General features: G+C 47.8%; 1 protein-coding gene across 1 annotated transcript in view; it reads right to left on the bottom strand.

Annotated features, from left to right (window-relative positions):
- Positions 1 to 7,500, bottom strand: part of brsk2a (BR serine/threonine kinase 2a) — a gene marked incomplete at both ends in the record, with an annotated part of 176,868 nt that overhangs the window by 55,659 nt on the left and 113,709 nt on the right. The window lies entirely within an intron of this gene.

Below are 7,500 nucleotides of genomic sequence, written 5' to 3' on the forward strand. Positions count from 1 at the left end.
TGTGTGGTCTCAGATCTCCTCAGGTGACCAATAGAGTTTCAGGCTGAAACCCGAACCTCCTACACATGTAGAGTGCATGCTCTCACAAATGACCCCTGTGATGAGGGTGGGGTAGCCAAGTTACTGCGGTTTTCTCGGGTTCGTCAAGTAATAAAGTAATGCTCTTCTCAGCTCACATGGTTCTCAGAAGGGGACAGTCATAAAAGTAAACAACCCAACACTGTGCATTCTGTGCTTTAGATTAGTGTTCCCGGCGTCACCAATGTAACCATCTGTGCAGACGTCATTCATCTGCGTCTACATCATGACTGACCAATTGATGCTGACTGATTCATGCTGTCTTTACCACCTGCCTGGTGTATATGCTATGCCTCTTTGACTGTCAGAGTGCCACGTCTTAGGAACCTTCTCTCGATGTGGCCCCCTCCTCAGGCTCTATGCTGAAATAAACCTTGAAATCCCTGATTTTGTCTACCTGGTCCTTCTACAAGTGTTGGCATTTGCATCCGAATCAATCAGCGAGGTATGGGGTGTTTGAGTACTTAGAGTCCTCAGGTGACCAGCATAGTTTCTGGTATTTTCTGGCATGACTAATACTCTTACACAAGTGCATGCTGTCACAAGTTATCAGTTTAGCTTTCTCTTCAGACCATCTCCTCTTTGGCAGTAGACGCTGCAGGGGGGAATATATGAACCGTAAACAGCTGAAAGTACAGAGCTTGAGGTCCGTGTGACCCTCACATGGCTACCCATCTGAAGGATGATACACACCCCGAGGTCCGTCGGCGCTACCTGCACTCACAGAAGCTCTCCACCTGAGCTAATATGGGAGTCACATTCAGTTGTTGCCCTGCCTTTCATTCATCAGGGCCAGAAAGTTTGACAAACCAGGTCAAGCTGAAATGAATTAAAAATGAACGAACGAACACGAAAAAAAGTAAAAGAAAGAAAGAGAAGGAACAAAACAGCTTATGAAATCAGCCTTGTTTCCGGAGCGGGCGGAGAACGTTTTGAACTAAACCAGCGAGGCACGAGCCCCGGTGTGTCTAACAGTCGCTTCCGATCCTCGTCACTGTCCCGGTGAATGCTCTTAGTGGGATGCGCCTGTCGGGTGGCATTAACACGACTCGAGGTGACAAGTACCGCCTTTGCCCCCCCCTCCACCCCCGTCCCCCGAACCCGTCTTCCTGTCTGTGCCCTTCGCCTGTCCACGTGGGGACATCTGACGGGAATCTAAGTGAATGCCGACGTGAGCACAGGTAACCCCAATAAAACGGCCACTCAAGCTATTTTGGTCTTTTCTTCTCCACCCTCTCCTTTCAGATCCACTGAGCCATTCACACAGCCTCAGCCCTGCTGCGTGCACGCAGACCATCTTGGGCTTGTGGAGAGTCTTCTTCCAAATGGCCCTGTGCTGCTATGGAGTCCATTCCTAGGAGCCCAGGAGCCAGCCGCTTTAGTGCTTCTAAGATGGAGTCTAAGTTGGAAGACAGCAGGGAATGCAGGTCCAGATCTGTAGGGATCTAACTGTGGCTTCCTTAGGCTGTGTGTGTGTGTGTGTGTGTGTGTGTGTGTGTGTGTGTGTGTGTGTGTGTGTGTGTGTGTGTATATGTGTGTGTGTGTGTGTGTGTGTGTGTGTGTGCGTGTGTGTGTGTGTGTCTTCACAGTCTGGCACAGTAATTAGTTCTAGCGGAACAGAAGTGGTGGGAATATGACAGCATAGCAGCGAGCAGGCTGGGGCTAATCCTGCAGCTGCGATGAAACCTGGAGGGTCCCTTGTCATCATCAATGAATATACACAAACCAGAACCTAGAAACCCCTACTCCCCTCCATCCCTTATACACCCCCCCCCCCCCACCCCCGCCCTCTGAGAGCCTTCCTCATAGAGCCCCCCAGGTGTGGAGTGGAGGACAGCGGCGCTGCATCGTTGGCCTAGGAGATGTTGCAGTGTGTGGACGAGCCGGTAAATCACCCTGATTGATCAAGCGAATCATAATAAAATAAGAGACAGCAGAGAGAGAGGGGGGGGGGGGGGGGGGTAAGGGGGAGAAGAAGGGGAAGGGGACTATAAAGACATCTCCTAGTGGCCAAACCCAGGTGATTAATTACAGCTCACGCCAGTAGCCTCAGGTAGAGAAACACGGCGGCGGAGCTGTCGTTGAGTTATGGCTCCGAGGAGGGTGGTGGTTGGGGGGTGGGGCAGAAGAGAGTGGACTCTCTGGACAGGCCGCTTTAATAATGCAGAGCGGAGGACACAAGGGCAAGGCCGGGGGCAGAGGGCAGGGGCGAATCATGCCACTCAGCAGGGGGTGGCTGCTAGCCTGAGGCAGAAGACTGGACAGAATACAGGCCAGTGTTACACCTCAGCCAACATCGCACACCGGTATTAGCATGCAATGATAGACTATGATGTACTATACTATATATTTCACTATAACGTTTACCTGATAGATAATGTTAACGTGTCCATGCAATATAATAGTCTCAAAGAGACATCAATTATCTATAGACTAATTGCTTAAAATATAAATAAAACCAATACTACCAAGGTAAACCAAGTAGAAGTTTTATGTATGTGGTTCAGGCTAAAAATAAACTGTAAGCTATAGCTATTTGATTGATGAGTGAAACACCATAATAATGGACAGATTATTAAAGAAATACAAAATGAAGGTAGACCACATATTTCAACCAAAAAAAAACAAAAACAAGATGAAAGACTTCTGGGATATGTGGCTATTTTATTTCTCTCCCTTTATCTCCACAGGTGAAGGAGAATAGAGTCCCATTCTCCTTTCTCTCCAATGCAAGTGCATGGGTGGTTTCTCAGTGTCTGAGGCACTGTGACTCATCCGGTGACAGAGGGAAAAGGTGATGTCTCTCTCTCTCTTTATCTCTCTCTCTATCTCTCTCTCACTCTCTCCACCTAGCTACATCTCAACCTTCTCACTCTCTCTTTCTCTCCACCTCCACCTGTGCCTCTCTACTTCCATCTCTCTACCTCTACCTCTCCCTCCCTCTGTCCATCACTCCATCTTTCCTTATGCCTCTGTCGCACTCCCTCATCTTGAGTGAGACGAGATAAGCCCTCGATGGCACACACATTTCCCTCTCTTCACACCTCTTGCCGGTTGACAGGCGCCTCCTTCGCCGCCAGAGGAGTTTCCTGCGACGAGCCTCGAAATGAATCCATTTCCATTTCATAAACACAAATAGAAATTCGTCTGGGTCGCCGGGTGCAGCATGCTTGGCCCATTAGCACCCGATCGCATCTCCTCTGATCACGACCAGGAATGTGGAAACGCCACACTGGATCGGATTTCTAGTTAATGTCGTCAATTACATAAATTAGGGTGCCCTTGTCCAGCATATTGAGAGAAGGCATATTGAATCACCACTCCTGCCTTGCTGGAAAATCAACATGGCCCCGTGTCTGACTAAACAAGGGATGCCTGACATACAAAAGGGCCATGCTTGGCCGTTTGGGTACTTTGTTGGTTTAAAACCCTCAACTCCCTCCCTCTGTTGTCCAAATGGTTTTGCAGATGTTGCGGTGTTGGCAGGACCTTGTGATGTGGGCGGTGCCAAGCGTGCTGGGGTTGGTGCCATTGGTCGGGTGCCCCCGGGGCGATGCCATCTTGCCACAGGCTCGGAGACAGGGATGGAGAAGGGGGCATGGCACAATCTCAGGGCTCCCACACACACATGGGTCAGAGCCAACGTGCAGCAGCTCTGCCAGGGCTCTGTCACGCCAACAGCACTCCACTCAAGGACATGGCTCGGCTGCCCCCTACTGTGTGTGTGTCTCTGTGTGTGTGTGTTTGTGTGTGTGTGTGTGTGTGTGTGTGTGTGTGTGTGTGTGTGTGTGTGTGTGTGTGTGTGTGTGTGTGTGTGTGTGTGTGTGTGTGTGAGTGTGTGTGTGTATGTGTGTGTGTGTGTCTCGGTTTCTGTCGAGGAAGGGAACAAAGTCATTGGATGTATTTCATGAAAGAGGGCACATCAGCAATCCATCAGTCTTGCACATGTCCACCAGCTGATGTGACAGTACCATATGGCCCTCTGGAAGAGCAGGCAGTCCTCACTCATGACGTACCGGCGGAACGAGTGGGCACTATTATATTTTGCATCGAAACATGTCAAACTTCGACCAACTGATTTGAGAATTGTATTGGCATAGTATTCACAGAAACAAGACACCTGCTGTAAAACATTTTTTTACATTATCTTCAGTAAAGTAAGTCACTGTAATACTGTTTTTGAATCTACATTTGATGTAAGCCTTTTGTAAAAAAAAAAAAAAAAAAAGAGAGAGAAAAAACAGCAGTATCTTACTGGCAGTCAGTACATTTTTGTAATGTTTTAGAGTGATCTACTGTTCAACATATTAAAGTAACATTAAGACTATACAGAAAATATAGAGAAAGGCTGAAAACTACTGGGCCTCCGACCCTGTACCCTCCCAGTGGTTCTTTCTCAGTGCAGTTGCCTCAGGGAAACGGCACTTAGATTGCAGAGGTTACGAATACCAGTTTTATGTCTTACAACACAACGTGTTTGTAAGTGTGCAGTAAATCTTTAATGTTCACCAAACACCTCAAGCAAGCCTTAAACCCTATCATAAGACAGCTCACACATTGGCCGGTAAACTTTAAAAATAGCCACAGGCATCAATATTTAATTTTTCAATTCAATAATTTGGTACATCATGCTATGTCTCGTGGTGTGGCTATATTGATTCTGTCCGATGCATTTGGAATTGGCTTTGGAGCACAGCAGGTCACTTCTTAAGAACATTATATTTCCTGTTACACTATACTGTTTCATGATTTGTGATAGTACTGTGGTACTGTTAAGCAGGTCATTTTTTGTAAATCATAATTGCATCATGGGAAAATGTAACTTGTTCAGAATTGTACCAATATGGAAATCAGTGGCTAAATGATTCATTTTATGTGTGATTCGCTTGAGTAATAATCATTTTTGTGTTAAACTGACTACTTGTGTAATGGTATAATAGGTAATACTGTGAATGATGATATAAACCTATATAAAGCAGATTCTTACAGCATACATGTTCATCAGCAAGTGTGCATTACAGCAAAGAAGGGATTTCACACACATTTCACACATTGAAAGGAAACACACTGCTGCTGTCTTTAAATACTCTACAAACCATAATGCACCTCTGACACAGGAGCCCCAGGCTAGAGGCTACATGGACCGCTATCCTCTTTGTTCTGGCTGCTGTGGTCAGGATCGCTAATGCTGCCAAGCTAAAAGGTTCCTGCCTGATCAGTGGCTCTCTCAAGCTCTCAGCTGGCGGAGATCAGAGCATCTTCTCTCCTGTCCGGCAGCATGCTGGTCTCTTCTCCTCTCACCTCTCCTCTCACCTCTCCTCTCTCTGCTCCTCTGCTTTTCCTCTCTTCTTCTTCTCTCTGTACACCTGGCTCTCAGGCTTGACCTACTTCTCTGCAAGTTAGACTGGAGGGTCTCACCGGGTCACCCACACCCGCCCTGGTATTAATTAACCCACGCTCATGCACACACTCCCATCGGAGATCCATAGTACTCCATTAGTCGGTTTATTACGCCACATTGCGCTGCGAGATGCTTCGTCTCCCACCGTCGCGAGTGGGCAGGACTTTGATTGCGGTCGCGGGGCACAGGTTTCCGGTGGTGGAGGTTTGTTGGTGGAGAGGAGCGGGGGGTTGCCTGGAGCCGAGGAGGGCACCTGTGAGGTCAGCAGGAGGGCTAATCAACCCCCACAAGCTCATTAAGGTAGCCAGGCGCACCCCCCCGCACTCACTTCATCGCTCCCACACACTGTTTGTCTTTCTCCTGCAGGTCACCAGACTTTCCCCTGTCTGGTAATTAACAGTAATGTAAGGAGGTATATCATACTAATGGAGCAGAATATGTAGCTCATTTCCCCAGAGTGGAAAATAACCCTGGAGGGGTGCGAGAGAGGGGGGGGGGGGGGGGTGAGAGTGAGGGAGGAGGGGGGGTGGTGTGCAGAAAAATGAAAGTAAGAAAGAAAAAAAACTCTGCCAACACCTTGTGAGTCCAAGGTCGAGCAGGTGCGTGAGACTGACACTAATCCAAATTGGTTATTTGACAGGGAGATAATTTGTCTTCTAGATTAGCTCAGTTATCATTATTGGGTCCTGATCATTAACTCCAAAAGGTCAGCTCGAAATCTTTTTTTTTCTGTGCGTACAGAGTCTCGGCAGTCACATCCTGCCGGAAATGAGAAATGAGAGGTTGTGCCGCAGCTACCAGTATTCCACTACCGTGACTTTCAGAAGAGGATTGTGAAGGTCTGCTTCTTCCACGGTGAAGAGCCCTGCGTCGCCCAAAAAAAGACCACTGCTAGAAAATGAAACCGGTTGTTGTTGTTGATGTTGTCGTTTGTAATAGTCGCAGTATAATACATTATGCTTAATTATTGAGCAATTTCGGCGTACAGATGGCGAGTTAATATGGGGCACTAAAACGCCACATGCGGTGTGTAGGGATTGCTGGACATGGAAACCGCGGAAATAAATTAGGCGCAGTGGTCTCCTGTGCCCGCAGATGTTCACCTCCTCTCGGCTGCCATAAACGAGAGTTAGAGGAAAACCACAGTAGAGCACACACTGTCATTCCACCAACCAAGGTGGATTACAGTGGGGCGAAATACAAACTGCTCAGCATACAGAAAGATAGAGAGAGGGAAAGGACAGAGGGGCAGAGGGAGAGGGAGAGGGAGGGAGAGAGAGAGAGAGGGGGAGAGAAGGAGGTAGAGACAGCACTAACGAATGCTTTGTCCTTTACACAATGGTGAAATTACAGTAATGGCCTGTGATGCCCTTGCAACCAACTCCATTGTTAGTAGCCAAGTAAAAATAATCACGTGTAAAAGGTTGAATGGAGATTTATGTGAGATGGGCTTCATTCCTTGAGTAAATCCGGTAATAACCAATTTGGAAAGGGTGGATCTGCTTCATCAGGTGCACTTGGAAAGACTTGGAGAAGCGCACAAAACACGCCTGAAACTTTCTTCAAAGCCAAAAAAAAGTAAGTGCGGGCCAAAAAGCGAGTTGTCCTCAGACTTCTAAAGAGTGGTCACGGCGAACCAGTGCGGGTGTGGGTGGGGGCGAGCGAGTGAGTGAGTGAGGGACTGGGGCAATCTCTCCTTAGACATGATGAAACTAGGAGAAACTATGCAGTCAATGCACATCTGAGGAAGGAAGCAACTGAGAGCCACCAGCCACCATTCACGGTGCTCCCCTCTGTCTCTCTCCTACCAGCTGGACATCTCTTTCCTCTACTTCTCTCGATCTTTCTTACTCCGTCTCTGCTAAACTCTATGTCACTATGTTTGTCTGCCTCTACGTCTCTATGTACCGCCCTCACACACTCTCCTTCTTGCTCCCTCCCTTCCACTCTCTCTATATCTTTCTCTAACTCTTGTCTCTTCGCCTTTCTTTCTCTCTCTCCTTCTCACACTCCATCTTTCT

This window comes from Sprattus sprattus (assembly GCF_963457725.1).
Source record: "Sprattus sprattus genome assembly, chromosome: 7".
In the NCBI taxonomy this organism is placed as follows: domain Eukaryota; kingdom Metazoa; phylum Chordata; class Actinopteri; order Clupeiformes; family Clupeidae; genus Sprattus; species Sprattus sprattus.